This window comes from Agelaius phoeniceus (assembly GCF_051311805.1).
Source record: "Agelaius phoeniceus isolate bAgePho1 chromosome W unlocalized genomic scaffold, bAgePho1.hap1 SUPER_W_unloc_1, whole genome shotgun sequence".
NCBI classification, from domain to species: Eukaryota; Metazoa; Chordata; class Aves; order Passeriformes; family Icteridae; genus Agelaius; species Agelaius phoeniceus.
The window spans coordinates 335,625-350,748 of NW_027509866.1; the positions used below are offsets into that span (position 1 = coordinate 335,625).

The following is a 15,124-nucleotide window of genomic DNA, read 5'->3' on the forward strand; positions in this document are numbered from 1 at the left end:
TTTGTCCCTTAAGTGTCCCTCAGACCCTCCAGGATCCCTCAGTGCCCCCCCAGCGCCCATTCGGGGCCCCCCAGAAGCGTCCCCGGACCCCCCAGTGCTCCCAACCCCACAGATGGCCGGTACAGCCACTTCTGGGAATTCATCTCCTCTCTTCCCCCGCGGCCCCAGAGCCCCTCAGAACACAGTCCCGCGCCGAAAGCTCCTGCTGTGCCCCACGCCCTAAAGAGCCCGGTTAGAGCTCCCCGAGATCCCCGCAAGTTCTCTCGAACCGTTTACGTTACCACGAGGATCTCAAGTCGCGGCTCGGACGCAAAAGTGTCCCCCAAGTACCTTCCCAGACCCCTAAACAAAGCGTTCGAACCACTTCCGGGACTGCGGCTCCCATCATGCTCAGCGGCGCACGTCCAGCGATCTTCCAGCCAGGACTTCATCTCCCATCATGCCCCGCGCTTCCACCGAGAGCCATTGCAGCTGCGCTTTGAACTCCCGTGATGCTCCCCGGCCCCGTTAAACCGTATTAGACCCGTGCCTACAGCTCCCATCACCCCCCGCGCCCCAGAGAGCCCCATCAGGGCCCCCCAAGTGCTGCCCCGGACCCCGAAGGGCCCCAAATTCCCCTCCCTGACCTTCAAGGGCCCCCGGGGACCCCCAAGTGCTGCCCCGGACCCCGAGCTGTCCCTCGGAATCCCTGAGTGCCCCTCCAAGTGCCCACCCGGCTCCCCTAAGTGTCCTCCAGACCCTCAAATTTTCTCTGAATTCCCTCCCCAGACCCAGAACTGCCCCAAATGTACCCCAGAAAGTTCTCCCTGGACCCCAAAGTGGCCCCTTTTATCCTGTCTGTGAAAATGATAAAAAAGATGACCAAAAGATTTAAAATAGGACTAATTAGCATAAAGAAGGAGAAATCAACAGCCACATTGGTCAATAAATCAATGAAGGAAATTGTGTTACTTAGAACCAATGACCAATAAATTTTTTGCTTGCTAAAAAGGTATGGATTTTTTAATATAAATATTCAAATTTGGTAGTACAAATACAGAATAATTATTTTATGTATAGGAAAAATAATTATAATTTTATTAATTCAGTAAATTTTATTTTTAAGGGGAAATGCATGATTATTTTTATGTGTTGGGATGTCTGTCTGTAAGAGACGGTCCAAAGATCCCTCAGGTGCCTCACAACCGCTGTCAGGGACGGAGCTTGAAGCCCTCCCCAAGGACTGAGACTGAGACCCTTCAAATTCTAACCCAGGGGTGCTGGCCGGACTGGAGCGGGATGTCTGCCATGGGAAGCAGGATTGTGATAAATGAATTCACTGGATTCAGGCATCATACAATTATAAATTTATTATTATTATTATGGAAGCAAGACTAAGCAAAGTTCAGCGCTGGGTGGCCGGGAGTCTCTGCTGCTCTAGGCTCACACCGTTCCTATCCCCAAAGTCCACCTTTTATTGCCTTTTTCTCCCGGGTCCAGGGATGACATGGTCTGGCTTTTGCGCTTGCTCGTTCAGTTGCTAGCGGGTCTTTTTCTGCCTTCTGGTGGTCATGGGATGAAGGCTCCCAAGTCTTCCTCTTTTAACCGCTGAGTGAACTTTCCCTTATAAGGCATACCTATACAGTGGAATTTCCAGAACACGATACGATTCCTGCAAGCCTAAGCAATTCTTGCGAGTTTAGGGATTGTTATTACAGCTCTCCTCTGTGACATCTAAGTGAACTTTTCTTTACCATGGAATTCGCAAAGCACTATACGATTCCTGCAAGCCAAGCAACCATATGTGAACCATAAGTGGCTATACATTTAAAAATCAAGTGGTTTTAGCTATTTAGTTATTGCTTTGATATTGTATAATTAATTAGCTATTGATTAAATTAATGAACAAACGTATTGCTACTTATTACAAGAATGCCAAAGGGAAATAGAGAATGTGATCATGCCAGTCTTCTGGTGCAGTAGTTCAGTGACATGTACCCCTGAGAGGATGAACAATAAATTGTCTACTGATTGTAATAAGTAGCAATACGTTTGTTCATTAATTTAATCAATAGCTAAATAATTATACAATATCAGAGCAATAACTAAATAGCTAAAACCGCCTGATTTTAAATGTATAGCCACATATGGTTCACATATGGTTGCTTGGCTTGCAGGAATCGTACAGTGCTTTGGGAATTCCATGGTAAAGAAAAGTTCACCTAGAGGTCACAGAAGAGAGCTGTAATAACAATCCCTAAACTCGCAAGAATTGCTTAGGCTTGCAGGAATTGTATTGTGTTCTGGAAATTCCACTGTATAGGTATGCCTTATAAGGGAAAGTTCACTCAGTGGTTAAAAGAGGAAGACTTGGAGCCTTCATCCCACAACCACAAGAAGGCAGAAAAAGACCCCCTAGCAACTGAACGAGCAAGCGCAAAAGCCAGACCACATCATCCCTGGACCCGGGAGAAAAAGGCAATAAAAGGCGAACTTTGGGGATAGGAACGGTGTGAGCCTAGAGCAGCGGAGACTCCCGGCTGCCCAGCGCTGAACTTTGCTTATTCTTGCTTGCATAATAATGATAATAATAATAAATTTATAATTGTATGATCCTTAAATCCAGTGAATTCATTTATCACAATTTGGTGCTGTGACTCGGATCCAGAAAACAGGTTGGTTTGAGAATCCTGCGGGGGTGCCCCACCACCTGGTGGCCCTGGCCTTCTCACCCAACCCCCCATCTGGACTGACAAACCTAAATTCGAGAATAAGCAAGGAAAACACCGGTAACCCTGTAAACTTTGTGCACGAAGATCCGAGTGATGACGCAGGACGCGTGAGTATACGAGGTGAACCGCTCGGTTGGGGTTGGGATCCCGGGGCAGGGTGAATGAGACGTCCAACTCCGGACGACGTGAGAGGGACCCTCTAGTAGTGCGGTTCTCGTAGCCCGCGAGGGAGCGAGCCACGACCGAGGGGTTTTGTGTGTGTGCGTGTGTGGAGGTGCCTTGGAAGATGGGGCAGAAGAAAAGCAAGCCTTCTGATCCCATGGGGGAGGGTCCCCAGTTACCCCCAATACCTAAGGACAGTCTGTTAGGATTAATGATTAAGTATTGGGATGACTTTCCCTCCAGAAAGGGGAAGGATAAGGCAAAAATGATAAATTATTGTATGGTAGTGTGGGGAGGCAAGAATCTGGATTCAGGAAGTATATACTGGCCCGTTTTCGGATCCTTCGAGGATTGGGTCTGTCAAGCCCTGAACATTTATGTGAATTCTAAAGAGCCGGTGAACTCAGAGGAGAGTGCATATGCTAAATTATGGTTGGTAGAAAGTAATGAGCAAACAGCTAGGCTGTTCCCCCTTAAGGGAAGTCAAGGGGAGGAGGAAAAAAAGAAAACGTCTCGACGGGAGGAATATGTTCCTATTTATCCTCCCCCGTATATACCACCAGCTCCCCCTGAACCCCCCCTAAACGCACCCCCGGCATCGGCCCCTAATAGACAGCAGGTCACGGACTCCCCGGATTGCAGGAGGCGTACTCGGAGTCAGATGAGAACAGTAATTGAGGAAGGAGAGAGCAGTGGGTTGTTCCCTCTCAGAGAAATAGCATTAGGAGGACCTCAAGCTGGGATGGGGTTTGTCACTGTCCCCTTGAACTCGGGAGATGTCCGTGAGTTTAAGAAAGAGATGGGAAAATTATTAGAAGACCCTACAGGAGTAGCAGAAAGAGTGGATCAGTTCCTAGGGCCAAACATATATACTTGGGTGGAGATGCAATCCATTCTAGGCATCCTATTTACAGCAGAGGAGAGAGGGATGATTAGAAGGGCAGGAATGAAGATTTCGGACACCCAACATGTTCAAGGTCCCACAGCTGATGTGAAATGGCCCTTGCAAAACCCCAACTGGAACAATCAGGACCCCAACCATCGTGGTCATATGCAGGACTTAAGAACCATCATAATCTAGGGCATACGAGAGGCTGTGCCCCAGGGACAAAATATAAGCAAGGCATTCAAAGAGTGCCAAGGAAAAGATGAGACCCCCTACTAAATGGTTGGAAAGATATAGGATAAGTTTTCAGTTATACTCAGGGGTGGACCCAGAGATGCCAATGGGGCAAGCACTCCTTAAAACACAGTTTGTAGCCAAATCATGGGAGGATGTTTGAAAGAAATTAGAAAAGTTAAAGGATTGGCAGGACAGAGGACTTGATGAATTGCTCAGGGAGGCTCAGAAGGTATATGTTAGACGGGAGGATGAGGCACACAAAAGACAAGTTCGGATGATGGTGGCGGCAGTCAGGGAGGGACAGCGAAACAACCTTCCACCACGAGAAAGAAGTGGCATGAGGAGAGTCCCCAGGACTTAGGAGGACCCCCAACTGGAGGGAGAGAAGGAGTAGTGTGCTACTATTGTGGTGGAAAAGGGCACATAAAGAGGGAATGCCGAAAGAGGCTTAGGGATGAGAAAATGTTCCAAGAGGATTAGGGGGGTCAAGGGCTCTATCTATTGGGGACGCAAATGTCATCGGAGCCCTTGGTAAAACTTAAGGTGGGTGCCCAGCAAACCCCCACAACCTTCCTTGTAGATACAGGGGCCAAGAGATCAACAGTTCAATCTTTGCCCCCGGGATGTAAGATTTCACCTTTCACAGTACAGGTTATTGGGGCAAAAGGAGAACCCTTCAAGGCTCCTGTAATTAAAGATGTTTTAATAGAATCAGAGAAGAAAATAGGGGTAGGATCACTGCTACTGGTCCCCGAAGCCAATTACAATTTATTAGGAAGAGATGGTGGAATTAGGGATAAACATAAATGTTGAAGAAAAACAGCTGAAAGTCAGGTTGTGCCCCTTACGGGTCACTGACAAAGAGAAAATCAACCCAGAAGTCTGGCATACCCCTGATACAGCAGGAAGATTGAATATAGAGCCCTTCACAGTCAACATTCAAAACCCAGAAATCCCAGTAAGGATAAAACAATATCTGATGTCAGATGAGGGGCGAAGGGGACTAAAACCAGAGGTAGAACGGTTAATACAACAAGGGCTCTTGGAACCTTGCATGTCTCCCTTCGACACCCCCATCTTACCTGTAAAGAAACCAGACGGAAAATACCGATTAGTACATGATCTAAGGGAAATAAAGAAGAGAACCATTGCCCGGTTCCCTGTAGTAGCAAACCCCCACACATTGCTCAGTCAATTGAAACCAGATGATCACTGGTATAGTGGTATAGATTTGAAAGACGCCTTTTGGGCGTGCCCCTTGAAAGAAGAATGTAGAGATTATTTTGCATTTGAATGGGAAGATCACGATACCCACCGAAAGCAACAACTAAGGTAGACAGTGCTCCCACAGGGATTCAGAGAATCCCCGAATTTGTTTGGGCAGGCACTAGAGTAAATAATGAAATCCTATACCCCAAACCAAGGAATAACCATTGTTCAATATGTAGATGACCTTTTAATTGCTGGAAAAAGCGAGGAATCAGTTAAAGAAGAAAGCATTAAGCTTCTGAACTTTTTAAGCATCCAGGGGCTGAAGGTGTCCAAAAGTAAATTGCAATTTGTAGAAGAAGAAGTGAAGTACCTAGGACACCGACTTAGTAAAGGAACTAAAACACTAGACCCAGGGAGGGTTAAGGGAATCCTCTCCCTTCCTCCCCCAAGAAATAAGAGACAAATCAGGCAGCTATTGTGTCTTGTAGGATACTGCAGACAATGGATTGAAAACTTTAGTGGTAAAGTAAAATTTTTGTATGAAAAACTAACTGCTGAAGGTTTGATGAAATGGACTGAGAAGGATGATGAATCATTAAAACAATTAAAAGAGGAATTGGCTAATGCCCCGGTGCTAAGCCTCCCAGATGTTAGGAGACCGTTTTATTTGTTTGTTAACACTGAGGCAGGAGTAGCATTTGGGGTACTGGCTCAGGAATGGGCCGGCAGTCGAAAACCAGTAGCATTTATTTCTAAAATACTAGATCCTGTAAGTAGAGGATGGCCAACATGTTTGCAGATTATAGTGGCAACAGCCCTCTTAGTGGAAGAAGCTCTCAAAATTACCTATGGAGGAGAACTGAAAGTCTTTACCCCCCATAACATACAGGAAGTATTGCAACAAAAGGCAGAAAAATGGATAACAGACTCAAGACTTTTGAAATACGAGGGCATTTTACTGTCATCCCCTCGGTTGATACTTGAAACCACCTCTCTGCAAAACCCCGCTGAATTCTTGTTTGGAGATCCACAGGAGGATTTAACTCATGACTGCTTACATAGCATAGAAAAACAAACAAAAATTAGGCCGGACCTCGAAGAGGAAGAACTGGAAGAGAGAGAAAAGTTATTTGTGGATGGGTCCTCTAGAGTTGTTGAGGGAAAGCGAATCTCTGGGTATGCGATTGTAGGAGGTAAAAATTTGGAAATAGAATCCGGACCTTTGAGTCCTAGTTGGTCAGCCCAGGCCTGTGAGCTGTATGCAGTAGTGCGGGCTCTAAAATTCTTGGAAGCTAAGGTTGGGACCATCTACACAGACTCAAAATACGCCTTTAGAGTGGTACATACCTTTGGGAAAATTTGGGAAGAAAGAGGGTTAATAAACTCCTGAGGAAGAGAATTAATACATCAGGAACTAATTACTCAGGTACTACAAGCATTAAGAGGCCCAAAGAAAATAGCAATAGTACATGTTAAAGGACATCAAAAGGTTCTCTCCCATTTGATCAGAGGAAACAACACAGCAGACAGAGAGGCAAAGGAAGCTGCTCTCAGAAAATTCCAGGATCAGGGGATAAGGAGAACGCGAGATGATGAGAAAGTTCGTGTCCTGAGCTTTACAGCCCAGGAAAAGGAGAAATTAGACAAAATGGGAAGAAAAGAGAATGGGGGTATTCGAACATTGCCAGACGATAGGGAGGTACTGCCAAAATCTATAGCCCGAAGAATAGTGCAGCAGCTGCATGACCAGACTCATTGGGGAACCCAAGCCTTAGTAGACCAGATTACTATTAAGTACATGTGTATAGGAATTTACGATATAGCAAAACAAGTAGTTAGGGGATGTATAACATGCCAAAGAGTTAACAGACATCAGGCTCGAGAAAGGATTCCAGGAGGAAGGGAATTAGCACACCGACCTTTTTCACATGTACAAATAGATTTCACCGAGCTACCGAAAGTAGGGAGATACAAGTACTTATTGGTACTGGTAGATCATCTAACCCACTTTGTAGAAGCATATCCTACATTGTGGGCTGCTGCAAATGTGGTGATTAAAACCCTGCTGGAAGAAATAATCCCTAGGTATGGACTAGTAGAAATATTAGACTCTGATAGAGGTCCCCATTTTGCAAACAAAGTACTGAGAGAGGTAACCAGGGCCTTAGGCACTAAATGGCAATATCACACCCCTTGGCACCCTCAAAGCTCAGGGAGGGTGGAAAGGACAAATGGAGAAATCAAGAAGCAACTCACCAAGCTCATGGTAGAAACTAAAATGTCTTGGGTCAGATGTTTACCCATGGCATTGCTAAACATTAGAACCCAACCTAGGACGGATGTGGGAATCTCTTCTTTTGAAATGCTTTATGGAATGCCTTACGACTTAGAACTCCCGGGGAACCATCCTTGCATCCAAGATAGTCAAATTCAGGGTTACATACAACAGTTAATGAAACAGAGAGAGGAATTAAGATGAAAAGGGCTATTGGTACAAAGACCCCCTTTGGATATAATAATGCATAAGCTTAAACCCAGAGATAGGTCCTAATTAAGACTTGGAAAGAGACATCCCTAACACCCCAATGGGAAGGTCCCTATGTTGTCCTGTTTACCACAGAAACAGCCATCCCAACTGCTGAAAAAGGCTGGACACATGCCAGTCGAGCGAAAGGACCCATCCCTGCAGACATCCCCTGGGAGGTGACCAGTCGCCCTGGAGATCTACGGCCAACCCTTCGGAAGGCACAGGAACCTGCGCCAGCTGGTAACGTGAATGACTGAATTAGGGGACAGAGAACTATACCGATTGAGACTCTTGGTAAGAAAACCCCTACAGGAACTGGAACAGGAGTTAAAGTGCCCTCTGCCGTGGAAAACCTGGACTGAACTGATGCTTGCTCTTTCAGTAGTGGCTGAAGTGAGGCGAGAATTATTAAATTACACCGAGTATCTTAAATGTCGGGAATCTTCTTGTTGGGCATGGGTAAAAATCTTTTGCGGTGGCTGTAAAGACAAATGGTGGATTTTCCGGTCACATTTGGTGGGGAGTACATGGGTGTCTTACTTGTGATTGGGATTGGAGCAGAGCAAATCCATTAAGGGCCTTAAGAGAATTTATAAGGATCCCTGGAGAGTGGGAGATCCCTGACAGAGAAGCAGCGTCACTAGTTGAAAATCTAGAACAGAGAAGAGATTGGGCCCTGGCATGGGAATTCCAACACCAATTGCATAGGATCACATGCCAAAACCAGACAGTCATATTAACTACCTTGTGTAAGAAGGGAATCCAGGTTCCTCTGGGGTGGCAAGAGAGGCCTGATGAGTGGAATAGCACGATTTGCCGCTATTCCCGAGTCTATAAACAACAAAAACGTAGAGAACGTAGGGAAGAACGACGTAACTCTAGGAAGACAGGAGAAAGGGAATAAAAGGCAGAGGGTGGACCCTAAATAGGTGTGGGACTCAGGCCCTGTAAAGCTCGCTAGGGACGGCAGTGAGTCTGTCGTAAAATCAAAGAAATCCTTTACAGGAGACCCTTTGCCTGGAGGCCTGACAGCCTGCCCTTAGGAGTGGGGGCAGGAGTTAAGGAGAAAGCCCAAATAATGCACCCCCTGAAGACTACACCTGCTGCCGAGAAGATAATGATCCCTGCAGACCGACGCACCCGGGCTGGCAGGCGAGGCAGAGAGGTAAGGAGTAGTGGGGGAGAGCAACGGACCACAGGAACAGCGCACAGGAAAGCCCCAGGTAAAAGAGATATGAGTACAAAAGGAGAAAGAAATTTGTTGCTAGGACCCTGCCCTGCTTGGTGAGCTACCTTAATTATTATAACCCTGAGCCTCCCGGCTGCCTGGGGAAACCCTCATCAGCCTTACAAAGAGAACATGATCCCCCTAAATAAAGGGACCCTGACCCCTGACTGGTCTCAGGCCTTTTTGCAATCTACCGGATCTATGGGGAATACCACAGGTTTAAGTTTACTAACATCAGTACTGCATGACAGGCTGCCGTACGCTAGACACGAATGGAAGAAGCAGAAAACCTGGCAGCCTCAAGGAGTAGTGGGAGAACAAATTAATATTGGATGTCGAATGGCTAATGGGTCTGACCATACTAATGCAATTGCAATCAGTGTTTCCATGGGTCAGGAGGATAAACAAATAGCAGCTTGTGCATACCCAATAACACGAGACTGCTGGCAAAACTTCACATTAACTCATTGCAGAGGTGTTGTGGTTTGTACTACATTTGTGTTTGTTTGGTTTTCCCCCCACTGTTGTATTAATGGTTCTGCCCGAATGTTCCAGTAAGTGTCAATCTCTGTACCCCTCCCACGTTGTCCTGGTTACCCCAATGTATCTCGTCTGTTCCCCTCCCCTGGCCGCCTGCCTGTCACCCAGCACTCCTGCCTCTTTTTCCAGAAGCTTCTGGCTGGGGTGTTGGGTGATTGGTTCAGGGGCCAGGGCCCCACCCGCAACTGACCCCCGTTGGCTCTTTACTGTTGTCAGTCTCCAATGTATCTTTTGTACCCCTCTCCTGATTTGTTGTTCCCAACCCCGCTCATTCCCTATAAAACCTGAGGCTTTTCCTTGCCTCGGGGCTCAGACTTCAGCTCCCCGACCCATTACCTTCCCCTTCCAATAAAGCTCCCTTCCCGAGAAGCTCTGAGTCGCCCTTTCTTCAGCACCCTGCAGCTTTGGAGTTTTCTACCTGCGGCCACTTGCCCGCAAGCACAACACCGCTTGGGCACAGGGCCTGGGTTTCGCGCCTAGGCAGTGCTCGACTGGCTGGAGGCTGGCTGGACATTGCTTCTCTAGCCTGGGCATTCTTATCATCCAGCCACTGCTCCACAGAGGTAGTCTGTCTCTGGTCGAAAGATACACAGGGCCTTTCTTTTAAATTTATAATAGATACTAAAACGCACTCTTCCACTGCTGAACCTCATAATATCATCACTCCATCTGCACCACCAGTTATACTCACCCCAAAAATTTTCAAAATTGGACCTTATATAATCAGGAAAACTGGTCAACAACAAATATTATTCAATCCAGCATGGTCTCTCAAACAGGTCCAACTGCTGATGCAGACCAATGTTTCAGACATCCAGTCAGCTTGCTCTCCGTTTTTGCAAACATCCTTTGAAGGCTTGACCATTTGGCTCCGGAAACGCAGCTCTATTAAAGCAAGGAAACCTAGAGATGTGACCGGTGTTCTAGGTACAGGATTGGGAATCCTGAATAGCATTGTTTCGGAAGTACTAATGAACAAATTGGCTGCTACGACTGGAGATCTGTCCAAATTACAGCAACCCCTGAAGTCATCTCTGTTAGCTTTGGGGACACACCAGTAGATGCTGTCAAACATTTTGCCAAAGTGGGAAAGAGTGAATGTGAACGATCACAAATTGGTGATAGATGCACTCAGTGCTGCACAAAATAATGTTTCCTTAGCCCTCAGCTGTATCCAGGCACAATTGTGGATGCAGTCAGTTTCTGCCTTGATTATAAGAGAAGGTGAGGAAGGCACTTTCCCCACAGAAATTCAGAAAATAATCTGGGACAATGCCAACGATTTTGAAAGAGAATTCCAATCCTGGTGGAAACGGGTAAATTTTACCTATAATGCTATTTCAAATACAGCTACTGCTTTTGTCTTGACCATACACAATGCCTCTGTACATCTAGTTTTTCCTGTTATTGCATTAGGAATAAACCATGACGGAGCTGTTCTCTATCCTATAGAACATAGGGGATGGGCCCATCAGTTTGATGACAAATGGCAAACTGTTGATTTGGAATCTTGTATTATCCGAGAACAACTGGGGTTCATCTGTGAAGGCAATGTAATTATAGCTCAAGATATCTGTTTAGACACGGAGCAAAACATTTGTCATTTTGAGATTCGTCCTAACGAGACTTCTAAAACAGTTCTTATATACATAGGCAATGGATGTGCGTGTTTTAGAACTATTTGTGATTCTGTGCTTGTAGATGATGTTGTGGTGGATACAAAGAATCACTCAAACTTCTGTGCTTGTAACTTCACTAAGATTACAGGGTGTGATATCACTTATGAAGCTAAAGTCACCTCTCACCACCTATTACAATCCAACTACACACTGCTTCACAAGCTAATGCCCACCCTGACTGGGATGGACTTCACTCTAGTGAGACAACTGATGGTCCATCAAGACCTGATCCAAATCCTCGAGAAAATCAAGGAAAGCAGACAGAAAACCCTAGTGACTGTTCATCATGACGTAGGAAAAATACACTGGGTTATAGAGAGGGTAAAGCAAGATGGCAAGCACAGGTGGTGGGATACCCTGTTCGGGTGGTCTCCTACTACCACAGGTGTCCTAAACAGTATATGCCATCCCATTGTTGTTCTTTTGATTCTGATTGTGCTTGGTTTTATTTTGTCAGCAGTTCTATTCGTTATGAATTGGAATATGATGAAAAAGCTAAGGAAATTAGCATCTATAATTAGTGCACATAGCTTAACTGATGAGGAAACTGAGTTAACGCTTGCTAGGAAGGAACTAAAAAGATTTAATGAACAAAATGGGTAAAAAAAAAAAGGGGGGGATTGTAATAAGTAGCAATACGTTTGTTCATTAATTTAATCAATCGCTAAATAATTATACAATATCAAAGCAATAACTAAATAGCTAAAACCGCTTGATTTTTAAATGTATAGCCACATATGGTTCACATATTGTTGCTTGGCTTGCAGGAATCGTAAAGTGCTTTGGGAGTTCCATGGTAAAGATATACCTTATAAGGAAAAGTTCACTCAGAGGTCAGAGAAGAAAGCTGTAATAACAATCCCTAAACTCGAAAGAATTGCTTAGGCTTGCAGGAATCGTATCACGTTCTGAAAATTCCACTGTATAGGTATGCCTTATAAGGGAAAGTTCACTCAGCGGTTAAAGAGGAAAACTTGGACCCTTCATCCCACGACCACCAGAAGGCAGAAAAAGACCCCCTAGCAACTGAATGAGCAAGCGCAAAAGACAGACCACGTCATCCCTGGACCTGGGAGAAGAAAGCAATAAAAGGCGAACCTTGGGGATAGGAACAGTGTGAGCCTAGAGGAGCGGAGACTCCCGGCCACCCAGCGCTGAACTTCGCTTATTCTTGCTTGCATTATAATAATAATAATAAAAAAAAATTGTATGATCCTTAAATCCAGTGAACTCGTTTATCACACTAATGATGATGTACATTGCTGAGCTTTTCCTTTTGTAATTCTTTGCAGATGTGCATGATATAAATGACACAATTCCTTAAGTTGATGTCTGTGTCTTTGATAGTGACCCTGCCCACTGGAGAAACAGGGCCCCCTGTTGCCTAATTTTTTGCTGGCAAGGGAGAAACCCTCCCTCCAAAATTCCCCCCTTCCTCCTTGTTCCCCCCTTCATACCCTGAGCATGATGTGCTCTGGTCTGGGCTGTGCCCGGGGTCAGTTGGGGTCACCTGTCCTGGCTGTGTCCCCTGCCAAGCTCCCCCGCAGCCCCAGCCCCTCCCCAGCGTGGCTGGACGAGGGGCAGGACAGGCCTTGGCTGTGCTGCAGCTCAGCAAGAACAAAACCATCTCTGCATGCTCAGCGCTGTGCTCAGCACCCGGCCCAGCAGTGTCTCAGTGCCAGGGGCTGTGCCCCCAGTGCCTGCCAGGGGTTTCCATGGCAACTGCCAGGCCAGGTGACCCAGGTGTCCCCCCCAGTGCCAGTTGCCATGGAAACAGTGCCCAGCGCTGCCCCTTTCTGTCTGGCTGACCTGGCCTTTGGCCCTGGCAGTGCCCTTGGCTGCTGGTTCCTGGTGCCCGAGCGGCCAGCGCGGCATAGGGCAGGTGGCCATGGCACAGCCCCAGCAAGGGATCCCCTCTGGCTCTGGGCACTGACACCAGCCCTGAGCAAGGGGCCCAGGGCAGCTTTCCATGGCCACCAACCACCACAACAGCTCTGGGCATTGGTTGCCATGGCACCAAACCAAGGAACGGGTCCCTGTGGCCGTTGCCATGGCACCTGGTGGCACCAACGAGTGTCACTGCAATTGTACCTGGAACAGCCCCGGCACTGCTTTGTCCTCAGGGTTGCCATGGCTGCCGAGGGCAGCAACAGCTCTGCAGGCAAGTGGCCATGGAACCTGGCTGCAGAAATGGCTCCTTGGGCTGGTTTCCAAGGAAACCTGAACTGATGGGCGTTGCCATGGCACCCAAAGCCAGCAGTGGGGTCCCTGCAGTGTCCATGGCAACAGTCCCTTGCAATGGCCCGGTGCAGGTTGGGATGATGATCCACCCTCACAGCTGGCCCAGAGCAGGTCTGCAAGTGCCCCTTCCCATAGCCTGTTTGCACAGAAACACTTCCAGGGATCTCTGCATTTCCCTTCCCTCACTCTTGGGTCACTCACACACCTCCCAGCCACCCACTTGGTGCTTTGAGCTGCAAAGAGTTCAAAGCTGGTCTGTCCTTCAGGAGCTGGTCTAATTCTGCTTTCAGCCAAGTTTGGATTAATGTTTATATTAGAACTTCCTTTGTGTCTGTGATAGATGAGTAATATGATGATTGCCTCTCACAATTAATGGACTAATATAATGTGTATATGTATATATAATATAATATAATATAATATAATATAATATAATATAATATAATATAATATAATATAATATAATATAATGTTATATATAATGTATATATAAGAAAAGTTTTATAGATTTATAGTTGTACCTGCTCACGTGGTTATCAAGGGACAATGGGAGTTGGGACATCTGGGAGGGCTGGCTTGTCACTATGGCAACATCTGACCTCTAATCAGGATTTGAGGAAGAGATCTCCACCACTGGGCAGCGAAGAAGAGGTTGATGGACACAACTTTGGGAGGGGTTAAAGGGTTAAAAAGGGTAAAACCTCCATTGTGAGGGGGCTGAGCACATGGCGGGGAAAATCTTTTGCTCCCAGCGCCATAACCTTTTTTCTTTACTCAGTCTTCTGTTGTATTTTTGATAAGGTTTAATCAACCTTCCTAAACTATGGAAAGTGAATAGCTATTTCTCACAATTTTTGGGGGCTCTCCTGGGATAGACACCTCTCCCCGGTGGTGCTAGGAGTTTGCAAAAAGAAGTGCACCCACGCCACAAATTTGGTGGAGTCTTCAGATACTCCTGGGGCCACCGGTGGTTGCAGGCTGATGCTCAGAGACAGCAGGAGGCTGGATAAAGAAAAGAGAAAAGGGGTGAGCACTATTTTTTAGCCAGATAATTACTCTGTAAATCCAGTATAGGAAAGCAAACTCCAGCCAGTACTCCATACCAGACCCGTCCTGGTCCATTGGAGTTTTAGGATGCTGGGCAGTTGGAGGAAAAGGCAGGAATCATTATAAAGAGGAAAGCAGAGGTGTTTTTCCTCTGTGGACGGCGGGACACGTAGGACAGAGAAGTTTGAGAAGGGTTTTGTGGCACCGAGCCAGCGGTGGTCTCGGGGAGGCACAGCCAGCGCTGGGCTATTCTGGTAGGGAATGGCAGCACACGTAGTGGAGAGGAAAGCGAGGATTTTCCCCTGTGGCCAGTGGGACACGTGAGATGGGTTTGTGTAGGGTTTTGCAGCACTGAGCCAGCGGTGGTGTCGGGGGAGGCACGGCCAGGGCTGTGGTATCCCAGGCTGGCTGAGCAGCGATAGCCGGCGGCAGTTTTGGGGGAAGCGCCAGCGGCCAGGCACTGGTGGCACTGGCAGTGGCCGAGCTCAGTGGGGATGGCTCTTGGGCAAAACCAGCTCCAGGGTTCCTGGAGCCAAGCTGAGATTGGGCTGGAAACAGGACAACCGCCGAGAGGTTTGCTGAGGTGGGGTTACCCTGTAGTAGGCGTAACACTTCACATGCCATGGCGAGTCGGGGCGGAGCTGCTGAGCCAGG

The 15,124-nt window shown here is 46.9% G+C and overlaps 1 long non-coding RNA gene across 4 annotated transcripts; it reads left to right on the forward strand.

Annotated features, from left to right (window-relative positions):
- Positions 1–257: 257 nt before the first annotated feature.
- On the forward strand, positions 258–12,506 carry LOC143692538 (uncharacterized). 4 transcript variants are annotated; one of them, XR_013180328.1, is made up of 3 exons: positions 258–991; positions 2,648–2,818; positions 7,829–12,506. It is a non-coding gene; the product is annotated as an uncharacterized LOC143692538 (long non-coding RNA). The 4 variants fall into 4 exon arrangements; XR_013180330.1 differs by lacking the exon at positions 258–991 and having other exon boundaries at positions 2,536–2,818; positions 7,829–7,975; positions 8,741–12,506; XR_013180329.1 differs by lacking the exon at positions 258–991 and having other exon boundaries at positions 2,536–2,831.
- The last annotated feature ends 2,618 nt before the right edge of the window (positions 12,507–15,124 follow it).